Here is a 13,715-nt window from a genome sequence, read left to right on the forward strand (position 1 = left end):
CTCTATGTTGAAGTTTAGTGGTGTTTTGTACAACTAGAGTAGGCAGTTTAGACAGCAAATTGTAATTGATAATTTTTTAAAATGCAAATATGGCCTCTAAGTTCCATGAAGACCTGAATAAATCTTAGTTTAAATGAAATTATATTTATATATTTGAAACAAAGATGTAATAGCTTGGTAAACAGTCCCACTTATAACAAATTATTGTAATTTTTTAGATTAATTATTGCTTGGTTTTAATCAATGTAACAAGTATTAGTAATAAAATTGACCTATATTTTTATTATTATACTTCTTTCTTGGGCAAAATCAATATATATTTAAAAGGTGCATTGATTGCTTAAGGGCTTAAGTCCAAAAAAAAAAAAAAAAAATAGGAAATCACCTGATCCAGAGTTGTACAGTGCTGTTATAGATCTCAACTCCATTCTTAACTCTTTCTTTACATTGTTTGTGCACTTGCATTTATGAAGACACCTATCTTGGTAGATCATCCTATATAATAAAACCCTAATATGCAAATTGATCAAACAGCAGAACGACCAGTTGCTATGACATGCACTGCCCCTGAGAGGAAGTTGATTGGCAGCAGCAATCAGGGGGCAGGGCCAGCCAGCAGGTGATGCCAGGCTGCCAGCCAAGGCGGGGGGCCTCTGATCGCCCTGCCCACTGTTTACCATCAGGAATCGGCCCTTATCGCTGGCCAGGCCTAGAGACCCTACCCTATATATTGGGAACAGTCTGTTAGATTTAAAAATTAAAACCTGGCAAGGCTACTCCAACACTGAAAAAACAGGATGATGCAGTAATGACATGCATGGACTCTGGTTTGCACATTTTGTGGTCAGCCCTGATTCTGACACTTATAACTGTGTCACAAAGCCAACCACTTAACTTCTCTCTGCTTCAGTTTTTTCACCTAAAAGTTGGGGAAAATGATACTACTGCCTCAGAAGGATCATGTTATGTGCTACTTTTTATAATCAGGGCAAAAACATGTAGCTGCCCATACAACAGCAAGATGCCTTTCACCTGTATGCAAAGTATGGTCACTGGTGCATGCAGCATCCTGGATTGTGAGAGGGATCGGGCCTAAACTGGCAGTTGGACATTCCCCAAGGGCACAGGCTGGGCTGAGGGACCCCCCCCCCCGCCACTCCCCATGCACGAATTTTGTGTACCAGGCCTCTAGTATATTTTATACGTATATAAAGAAGTCACACAGTGGAATGCTACTCAGCTATAAAAAAAAAGAATGAAAAAAAAGAAGAAAATCTTACTCTTTGTAACTACATGGATAGATCTGGAGAGCATTATGTTAAGTAAAATAAGCTAGTTAGAGAAAGACAAATACCATATTATTTCACTCATATGTGGAATCTAATGAACAAAATAAACTAACAAACAAAATAGAAAAAGACTCATAGATACAGAGAAGAGACTGATGGCTCTCAGGGGGGAGGTGGGTTGTGGGGCTGTGTGAAAAAGGTGAAGAGATTAATCAAACACACACACACACACACACACACACAACAACAACAACAACAACAACAACAACAATTCATAGACTCAGACAATAGCATGGTGGTTACCAGAGGGAAAGAGGGATGGGGTGAGGTAGAAGGCAAAGGGTGTATAAATGGTGATAGAAGGAAATTGGACTTGCGCTGGTGAGCAACATTACTAAATGCAGATGATGTATTGTAGAATTGTACACCTAAAACTTATATGTCACCCCAATAAATTAAATAAAAAAGAAGCTACTGGGCTTTCTTTTCAATGGATCATATAACTATCACACTATTTAATCTCATGATAAGTATTAAAATATGTTCTCTAAGAAAAATACATATAAAATTATTCTTAAAATAAAGGTTTTAAATTCACCTAATCTTAAAATGTAAAGTTATTTGCATTTAAACAAATATTGGTATTTTCATTTAAACAAATATTGCTAATTTTTGAATAGTGTACCTTTTGTGGAAAACAAATTCTGGCAGCTCAGTTTTTGTTTAATTTTACATAATGCATTTTTTATCTCATGATCAAAAACATTGCATCAGTCTAATGAATCTTTTATAGCGATACTAGATTGATAGTTATTGCCATGTGACATATTACAATGTATGCTGTAATTTTAATTGATTTTACATATCCTAATGAAGAAATAACCAATTTTAATTTAAATCACCAGTATGAGATGCACAATTCATTGTGCAATTAATCTACATCCTTAATTGCTCTATTATCTAAGTAGTGACTTTTATGCAGACAGTTTGATCAATGACTGTACTGCCACTTACTGGTATGAAGACACTCATGAACTTAAACCCAGGTATTTCTATATTTAAAAGTATTTCATTGTAGTATTGTAATGGTAGCATTTAGAAGTAATCTAGTATATACTAGAGGCCCAGTGCATGAAATTAGTACATGGATGCGGTCCCTAGGCCTGGCTAGCGATCAAAGCTGGAATGTCTGGCATGGAAGGGCAGATACCAGTTGATGTCTGGACCCTGGGCAGTACCTGGGCCCCTGGTTCCCCACACGGGCCCTCTGCCTGAGTCATCATGCCCCTGCCTGGTTCCCTCAGTGCCTGGGAGCCGGCCGGTGGCCCCATCCCCTGCCGTCGTCACTGGTCATCATCTGCAGGGTGATGGTCGGGTGAGTGGGCCCTGCTCACACCCGCCTTGGCCTGGTACTGCCCATTCACCTGCTCCACCATTCCACTGCAGTCCCGCTCTCGTCGGGACCCATCAGGGCCAACAGCGCCTCCACTGCCTCATCACCGATGCCCACCATGTTGCACGCCACCTCCTGGTGGTCAGTGCACATCATAGCGAGCGGTCGAACTCCTGGTCGAACTCCTGGTTGAGGGGACAATTTGCATATTAGGCTTTTATTATATAGGATAGAGAGGGAAACCTAAATTGATTTTTCCCAAAGAATAGGAATACATTTGATGAAAAATTTCAATTTGTATTGTGATTTACCAGCCACAGTTAACACAACCATTGGCAGGCAATTTATACATCATTTATAATTCAAAACCAATGGTAAATAAACTGTAGGTATACAAACAACACAAATATAACCATTTATTATTTGCTGGCTAGTTTATTAGATTGTCTCCTTTCATGTAAGTATTACAACTTTATGAAGTGTTATTTTTCTTTACAGATGAAAAACTGAGTTTTGAGGTAGTTGGGGATATTTCATATTTCATACAGATGGTACATAGCAGATCCAGACTATGATATTAATTACAAAGACTCCCAGTATCCATTTTTTGACTTAACTGCTAATTCAAATACACACTTTTGGCCTTCCACCTCAGTTTAAAAAAAAGTGAAAATAATGTATATCAATTATTAATAATTAGCTTTAATGAAAATACTTTCTAAGTGATTCATCATTTATATAATGTGAAATATTCTTAGATGATCAACAATAGAAATCCATTCTAAATTACTAATACTACATAGTACTGCTCTTTTTTTTTTTTAATATATTTTATTGATTTTTCACAGAGAGAAAGGGAGAGAGATAGAGAGCTAGAAACATCGATGAGAGAGATATATCGACCAGCTGCCTCCTGCACACCCCGCACCGGGGATGTGCCCGCAACCAAGGTACATGCCCTTGACCGGAATCGAACCTGGGACCCTTCAGTCCGCAGACCGACGCTCTATCGACTGAGCCAAACCGGTTTCGGCATAGTACTGCTCTTTTAAATATTATAGTAATAATATGTATCTTAAACTATAAAATATACTTATACATAAACTGACTCTATAGTGATCTACATTAAGGATATCAGAGACATTATTAACTACCAGAAATTATTGACACAGTAATTGAACTACCTAAGGTCCATAAAGCAATCTTTTGAATGTATACAGTATACTTTTTCCTAAAGTAGAAAATGTTGCTAATAATATTTTTTCCCTAGTTGTAACTTTTTGATTAGTTATTTGATTTTATTTAAATTTTTTAAATTTATTTTTATTGATTTCAGAGAGGAAGGGAGAGGGAGAGAGAGCTAGAAACATCAATGAGAGAGAATCATTGATAGGCTGCCTCCTGCACGCTTCCCACTGGGGATTGAGCCCACAACCTGGGCATGTGTCCTTGACCGGAATCGAACCTGGGACCCTTCATTCTGCAGGCTGATGCTCAATCCACTGAGACAAACTGGCTAGGGCAACTAGTTATTTTATATTTAATAAACTAGTAGTGGAAGCAAGCTTTATATACCTCCCAGGAATCATATCAGTCTTTTCTTGCATAAGTTGAGGGATACAACCCCATAGCCCTTTGGGACATGAATTTGTTCTTTAAATAACTTAATATTAAAAATGGAATGACATATTTTCTAAAAATTTTCAAAAGAATACACACAGTGAGATAATCTCATAACTAAATTTCTTAATTAATAAACCACTTTAGTTGATGAAAATATGAATTACAAATGACTTACATTCACTCCCAATAGCTAAATTTATTATATAATCTTTCAATATTTGACCTTAACCTTATTGATCATCCCTGTCAAATAGTCCAATTTCATTACAAATACAACATGAGTATCTCCATAAAACTTAAAATATTGGAGTGTCTGGGTATGTCGGTATTTATTTTCTCAATGCAAGTAAAATAATACATGGGATAATTTGACATAATTATGAGTCTCCAAATATTCCAATTTTGTAAATATGAGATTCATCATTGACTGTCACTTTATCTATTTATGACTGTGCTGAAATCAGTATGTGTGTAGAAAGAATACAAGGATCTGTCCACGTTAGCAATTCATGACGTTTCTGACCACCTTCTCCTAATATGCACTCGGAGAGCCTGCAGCAGCACTTGAGAATGCATCTTGGAGTTCTTCCAGAAACTGTGTCAAAGAGCCATGTCTGCATTCACAAAGAAGCATTCACAGCTGTCAGAAGTTAAATGTCCATGAGACTCATAGTACAGCTGCAGTCCTTCCAGCACACTGACAATATCTGTGGAAACTAGAATTTGATAACTAGTTCTTCCATGGGAAAAATATCACAGAAGAATGATTAATCCTTGCCTGACTGATAATAAATAATTATGCATTCACAGCAGAGGAAGTATCATAGTCCTGCATTGCTTGGCCTGTAGTGCTTTTGCAGCTAATTTTCACTCCAAGGAAAGTACTCTTGCTGCAATAAACTGTCAATGAACTTCTTGTAGGCAAACACCTGCGGACACCTGCTAGCAGCATGCATAAGATTTAGGATCACAGAAATTCCAGCATAAACCAAACTCTGCAAAGCAACACTGAGTGTAAGTAAATGTGTGAGAGCATGCATGACCAAAGAAATGCACCCTTGAACACGAATTTTGTGTTTCCATTTATACTTGCCAAATTTAATAGACTTATTTTTTTTTTCTGAAATGTGTAGTGTAGCTGAGCAGAGTAACAGAAAAGCAAGCTACATTTGCAAATAAGGTTTTCAATTTGGACAGTCTATCCCAATTTATTATCAGGACAAATGATTACTATGCTGAAAATGTTTAGCCATATACCCTCTATGTCAATGTGGAGATAAGTCATTCAGACTTTGAATCAATTAAAAAAACAAAACAAAAATGTTTAATATATTTTTAGAAAATATCTGAAAAATTCTAAAGGATATGTCTTTGTTTCTGTAATAGATTAGGTAAGGTCTAAATGGAGTGAGTGGATTAGCTCATCTTTGTGTAACTATTCAACTTTATGGTTGAATGGAGAAACCCATTTGAAAATCTATCAGTTTTTAATTGTTGAGTCATTTAGGAGGTCAATAGTTCATAAATATTAAGTTCTGGTTCCCAAAATCTAGTGAATTATTGAAGATTTACTTCAAGGAAAAATTTTTAAATCACATCCAAAAGGAAAATCAATGAGAAGTATTTTTAATGTCAGTTTTTGAGTATGTTTCTGGAATTGTGAGTACGAGAACTAATGAATAAAAATGGAAAGCTTAGTTGCATTAAATTTTAAAAGTGTCAGGAGGGGCTGTAGGGATCATGGAGTAGTACATACTAATTTAAGGGGCCCAGACTGTATGAATGCTTTAACCAAAGTGCATCTCTGTTTATTGGAGAATTAGATACATCTCACAATTTTCTGATTATTTACTCAGTGTACATTAGCCTGAACAAAAGTATAAATTAATTTGATAAATGACTTATTCTGAAAAACATAAAATAAAAATACAACACTAACAATCATAGATTCCACACTCCTCTGGCATTCTATGTCATTTGAAAAAGAACTTCATATACTGAATGGATTATCATAGTAAGTCAGCTTGGTTTATTGAAGAACTTTTTTATACAAGGTGAGTAATAGGTAAGTTATTAAGTTGTAGTCTGATCATACATATTCACTGATAGTAAAAATCAAGCCGAAAGGCTTGTTAACTTTATGGGAATAAATAAAGTTTGTGATGAAATGTCCTACAATCCTAGTTACACTTGCATTAATTTATGCAAGTTAGTTAGATCATTACTAACTGCTTAGGGTACCTTTATTCATATTAAGGGCTCATATCTGATATCAACTAATCCTATATAATAAAGGGGTAATATGCAAATTGACCCTCACACAAGATGGCCACCCCTATGTGGTCAAAGATGGCCACCACAAGATGGCCAGCAGGGAAGGGAAGTTAGGGGCGATCAGGCCAGCAGGGGAGGGCAGTTGGGGGCAATCAGGTCAACAGGGAAGCAGTTAGGCATCGATCAGGCTGGCAGGGGAGTGGTTATGGGTTGATCAGGCTGGCAGGCAAGCAAGCGGTTGGGAGCCAGCAGTCCTGGATTGTGAGATCAGGCCAGTGGGATCGGGCCTAAACCAGCAGTCGGACATCCTTCAAGGGATCCCAGATTGAAGAGGGCTGGACTCAGGGACACCCCCCTCCCCCAGCCCAGTGCACGAATTTCATTCACTGGGCCTCTAGTACACTATAAGAACTTTATATTTCAGGAGGTTTTTTTTGGTTAATCTTCACCCAAGGATATTTTTCCATTGATTTTCAGAGAGGGTGGGAGGGAGAGGGGTGGGGAGGGGGAAAGAGTGAGAGAAGGAGAGAGAGTGAAAGATCGATGTGATAGAGACATCAACCAGGGTCAGGGATTAAACCTGCAACTTATGTATGTGCTCTTGACCAGGAATCAAACTGGCATCCCTTAGGTCCCTGGGCCAACACTCTAACCACTGAGCAATGTTGGCCAGGGCTATATTTCAGATTTTTTTGTGTGTGTGTGAATTTGATAACAGAAGACATAATTAAAATGCAGAATGTTTCCCCAAATGGCATTCAGGGTAGGTACTTTAAGGACACTGAACAAAAATCTGAGGTGTATAGTGTTTTTTAATTCATTATTTTTCATATCATTGTTTAGGAAAAATGGATTTAAAGTAAGACATTTTTCATTGCATTTTTCTCAATAATTTTTATTAAAATATATACTTAATATTTTCAAACACAGTTAGGGGCCCTTTTAGATTGCATTGTTGCTTTTTCCTATATTTGATGGAATTATTCACAAATAATACAGTGATTAAAAACAGAGATTTGGATAGCATTCCCTAGAACCCCAAGTCGCCTCTGCCTTTTAGTGACTGTCTAAAATATTGGTTATTTTATTTATATCAGATAATGTACTTTCTTGTTGTGAGGATCTCATGAGATAATTTACACAAAATGTTTAACACACATCCCAGCACATTGCAAGCACTTAATAAGTGTTACCTATTAATTCTGTTTTGTTGTTATATTGTTAGCTGTTACAGGCACTAACATAGTTTTGAGTCCATGCAGTAGAGCCAAGAGTTGGAGAAGGCTACATAGGATTGCAGCAGAGTTTCTTTTTCCCAGAATAGATATTGTTCGGGACAAGTTGTATTCATTATCAGCTGATCTTGATTAGTTATAGATTTATAGCACCAAGAGTCTGCCATAGATTAAGTGGTGCTGGCTTGCAGATTTCACCAGCTCTTTTGGCTACTGGAATAAGAAAATGGGAGTGCTCGCCAGACTGCACTTCCTATGATGAATTTTATAAAACTCATGCATGTAAATTGTTCCAAAAGGCCTGGAGGACAGAATAGAGGAGAAACTACAGTTTTGTGTCTTGAGTTTGCAACATCATAAATAATGAATAATTCTAATGAGATTGTTTATGAAGTCAGGTTTGAAAGTGAAATATACTTTGATACAGTAAAGAAATTATAAAGGAATTCTTATAACTGCCTTTCTGATGAGTATATAATTTACATATAGTACCATAGTTTACATTTAGATATGGAATTGAAGGTTAATTTTATAGAAAAAATACAGGACAGCCAATTGAAGTTACTAGGAATATTAAACTTCAATACAAATTAGTTTATCATGCCTGTAGAATATTATATATGCATACCATTAATTCAGATTATTATTCTGCTATATTTTCTACTAATTTTTGTCAGTATGTATGCATATATATTTTTGCTTATATATTTTGAATGATTTTTGTCATCCTTGAGTTTACATTTTAAGTGTACAACCTTACTAACTTTGATTTCTGTTATTTAATGTTTATTTTTTAAGTGCACCTATTAAGGTACTTTTGTTAAGTGCAATTTTAAAGCCCAAGATTATGACCTTCCAAGTTACATATAAGAAAAGAATGTGTTCCTTCTAGAAGAAAATGTTTGGAAGAAAAATTCCACAAACATTAATTTTGGTTCATTTGACTTAATAGATACTACTTTTTACATGGTAGCAAGCTGTATCATAACTTTTGCACTCATAGCTGTGTAGATGGAGTTTGTACACACACATATAAACACACTAGCAGAGAGTGAAAATGATAAATGTAGATTCCATATGTGGAGTATCCAGTTTTCAAATATCAGAACATAATAAAATGCACTCACCATGAATGTCATCCTGAAAGCAGTGATTTTTTTTTTTTCTGCTGCCAATTTCAAAAAGCACTTACCACATCTATACAAAGAAACTCCTCTCACTAATCTGAAATTTCCTTGATGACAGGTAGCAACTATCTTGTACTAATATTTATATCTCTCAGCAGCTAGGCTACTTGTCAACTGACTTTCACATATAGATTATAATCTACTAGAGGCCCGGTGCACGAAATTCGTGCACGGAGGGGGGTTGTCCCTCAGCCCAGCCTGTACCCTCTCCAATCTGGGACCCCTCAAGGGATGTCCGACCCCTCAAGGGCAGTCGGACATCCCTCTCACAATCCAGGTCTGCTGGCTCCCAACTGCTTGCCTGCCTGCCTTCCTGATTGCCCCTAACCGCTTCTGCCTGCCAGCCTGATCACCCACTAACCACTCTGCTGCCAGCCTGTTTGCCCCCAACTTCCCTCCTCTGCCAGCCTGGTCACCCCTAACTGCCCTCTCCTGCAGGGTTGATCACCTCCAACTGACCTCCCTTGCAGGCTTGGTCCCTCTCAACTGCCCTCCCTTGCAGGCCAGGTGCCTCCCAACTGCCCTCTCCTGCTGGCCATCTGTGGTGGCCATCCTGTGTCCACATGGGGGCAGGATCTTTGACCACATGGGGGCAGCTATATTGTGTGTTGCAGTGATGATCAATCTGCATAGTACTCTTTTATTAGATAGGATAGAGGCCTGGTACAGGGGTGGGGGCCAGCTGGTTTGCCCTGAAGGGTGTCCCTGATCAGGGTGGGGTTCCCTTGGGGCGTGGGGCGGCCTGAGCGAGGGGCCTGTGGTGGTTTGCAGGCGGGCCACGCCCCCTGGCTACGCAAGCGGAGGCCCTGGTATCTGGAATTTATTTTCCTTCTACAATTGAAACTTTGTAGCCTGGGGCTCCCTCCGAGGCCCGCAGCCATTTGTGTTGGGGTTATAATTGAAACTTTGTTGCCTTAAGCAGGTGGGCCTGGCCAGGGTGTGTGGAAAGCTTTGCTTCCCCTGTTGCCGGCAGCAACCCTGGCCTGCTCTCTCAAGCTCCATTCTGCCGCCATTTGTTTGAATTTGTTTACCTTCTATAATTGAAACTTTGTAGCTTGAGTGGAGGCTTAGGCCTGCAACGGCTGGCAGAAAGCTTGGCTTCCTCTGTTACCTAGGAAACCTTGCTCTCTGTGGCTGTAGCCATCTTGGTTTGGGTTAATTTGCATACTCGCTCTGATTGGATGGTGGGCGTGGCTTGTGGGCGTGGCTTGTGGGTGTGTCGGAGGTATGGTCAATTTGCATATTTGTCTATTATTAGATAGGATGCTGTCCACTCATTTCAAATAATTTTCATTACATTCAAATGTTAGACACTTTTCCTGGGAGAAAATACAATGATTCATATTTCACTGCATTTGGGGGACTTAGATTTTTATAAAATATTTATATTACTTTGATTATATATGCCAATGTCATATATTGGGGCAATATTTAGATAGCATGTTTAGGCATAGTTTCTAAGCCTGTTTTGTCTATTCCTTGCTATCTTCTAACACCTGAGTTGAAAGATGTCTCTGTATTTATTTATTTATTTTAATTAATTAATTAATTTTTAAATTGTATTCCTTAAAAACCCTGCCATCATTTTGCAGAATGCCAAATATCCCAGGGCTCAGAACTTCAGCACACTGAGGAGGAGGAGCCTGGGGCCACAGTAGCTATAGCTTGTGGGGCCCAAGGATTCCTCCAATCATCCAGAGGACTCCTGCTGGGAGAAACCCTTCAGAAATAGATAACCATGTAAATCCCGATTGGTTGACTAGGTAGATTGAGGATCACCATTAAAACTGCTCTGTGCTAGCTTTAAACGGCTACAGAAATCTCTTGCAGCTGTTAGAGCAATTACTTCTAGAAACTCTTCCTTGTCCCTAATAGCAATGGGTAATTCTAAAGTACTCAGCCCTCCTGGAGTTCCTGAATTTCCAGTGTAAATTGTTAGGAGAGTCTGATAAATGTTTTCACAAAATAAAACTGAAATAGGTGTGGGTTTGCTTGCTGCTTTTAAAACTCTTTTCATTGTGTGATACAAAATGAAATTGGGTGGTTGCCAACATGTGACTATATAAAGAAACTTGTCAGTAGGCAAATGTATTATTATTATTTTAAAGCAATCTATTACACTTGTATCAGCAAAAGATAATGCAGTTTAGGAGCAAACAATGATTATAAAAGAAGTAAATTGGGGTAAATTCACAGTTCAAATTCAAGATATGCTCAAAAATTAGTTGAAGTAGAAATGATAAATATTTAATCTTTCTAACATGGCAGTCCTAAAGCGCTGAGTGCATATTGCCTAACTTAGAAGAGGGTGTCCTAGGGAGAGTTTACTTTTTGCTCTCTCTGATTTTAGTATAAAGCTCCTAGGCTTCATATTAAAATTGTATTAAAAGCCGCTCAAACCCCTATATTTCACCCTTAATCGGACCTCATTTCTTACATTTGCTTTTAAGGGCACATTATACAGAAACTTTCTTAGCATCTGATGACACTTGCAAACCCCCACCAATAAAATGAATAGTTATTTCATTTCCTCAATAAAAATATTAAATGATCCGAATACTTACTTACTTTTAAATTATGTGTTATGTGAATATTGCAGTAGGTTTTATTTATAATTGTTCATGAGAACAATGCCAAATCTACATAATAGTTCATGTGCTTTTTTTCTAATTTTGTCTTATTCTCTCTATTTTTGTAATTAATAAAATTTATAGTTTTAAATTTTAATATCTGCATTTTTATTATTATCTACATTTCAGTTGGATGTCTTTAAGTATCTTCCATATGAGTTGATTTGATTAGATATATACTGTTAATAGGTACTTATGAGTTTTATTTGTGAAATGAATGAATAATATTCTTAGTATATGAGTGTCTCAAGTTCCAATATGCTCTTTATCAGTAGCCTGCTTATTTATGTGTTTATATTTTCAAAAATTAAATTCTCTAATATACTTCATTATTTAAAATTCATTTACCAATTCTATAACACATGTAAGGTCTTTTGACGATTTTCAGAAACAAATAGAATCAAGAATGATAAGACCTCTCTTTCAGGGAGTTCACAGTCTATTAGAGAAACACATAAAAATATTAAAAATGTGAATTATGTACTGATAATTCAGCAAATACGAAAAAAGTTAAGACTTTTGAGAAGACAGTGAGTGAAAAGTAAATCTTGATTATACCTTTCCTAATTATTAAAAAAATATTCCAATAATTTATAAAACAATAGAAGAAAAATATTCTGTATTCTGCTATAAATTTAATGTGACTGTGTTGCATATTTGAAAATTGCTTAAGAAAGTAGATATTAAAAGTACTCATCACAAGAAAAATATTTTAACTCTGTATGGTGATCAGTGCTAACTAGACTTATTTTGGTGATCATTTTGTAATATATACAAATACCAAATCATTATGTTGTACACCTGAAACTAATATAACGTTATTTGTCAATTATACCTCAATTTTAAAATTAAAAAAGAAAGAAATTCTGGGGTTGGGTATTTTAGGAAAGCAGAGCCCTTGCTTTTAACAGGATTGAAACCATCTAGTGAGCATCGGAGGACGTCAGTTGTTGATGATACATATACTTATAAATCACGATTCTGGAAGAGCCAGATTTTTAGCTTGCATTTTAAATTAATTTGTGATTTATTTTGAGAGAAGCATGCTATTTTGTTGAGAGTACAGTAAATTCTTCTTCATAAGTAATTTAAGATGAAAATAGCTCACAAGTCCATCAGGAAGCATTAAAAGTTATTTGTGGATGGTAGCTGAAAAGTAAATCAGGGTAAATAACAAGGAACAAGAGAAATATAGCAGCAAATTCATAGAAATTCAATGAGACAGCAGATATCTCCACCCTCTGCCCCCTCCACCCTCTCCCCACACCCCTGCCTCCTTATCCCTCTCCCTTTCCCATCTCTCTTTCCCTCTTCATCTCCATCTCCTTCTTTTCCTTTCCCCCTCTTCTTCTCTAGTTGCATCTCCATCTCTATCTGTATTTCACCAAACCTCAGATAATGGATTTTGGCTCTTGCTTGATCTTAATGGAAGTGTTTACACAACTTTCTAAAAATAGTCATCTAAATGATAATGATCATAAGACATGATTTACTGTAAAATACACTCTTATTTTTCATGTTGTAAAAATGTAAACAATAAATAAAAAAGTTGCCCTTGCTGAATACTTCAGTTGGTTAGAGCATCCTCCCCATGTGCCAAGGCTGAGGGTTCAATCCCAGGTCAGGGCATACACAAGAAATAATGAATGAATGCATAAAATAAGTGGAACAACAAATTGATGTTTCCCTCTCTCTCTCAAATCAATTTAAGAAAAGAATTGATAAAAACATATAACTAAGTTGAATCTATGCTAGAAATTAATACCCAGGCTCTAAGGGAAAGGTTTTCATGCCTTTTTATATACTTTCAGCTTTGTCCGTGACACATCTTTATCTAGTTAACTCTTCTGCTCAAATGTCCTTCAAAACTTAAAGTGATCAACAACCCTGAGAAGATTTTCTCTGATCTTTCCATAAAATTTACATCTGTTTTAGAAAAATAGTGCATGCCTCTGTGATTACATTTGTCACATCAGGACATGATGGTTTATTTGTCTCAGTGCCTTATTCTAACATAAGTTCTTTGAACTTTAAAATTTAATGAAAAATGTGTTTCCAAAATCAAGTATCATATACAAGCAGCT

Source organism: Cnephaeus nilssonii, assembly GCF_951640355.1.
Source record: "Cnephaeus nilssonii genome assembly, chromosome: 8".
Taxonomy (NCBI): Eukaryota; Metazoa; Chordata; class Mammalia; order Chiroptera; family Vespertilionidae; genus Cnephaeus; species Cnephaeus nilssonii.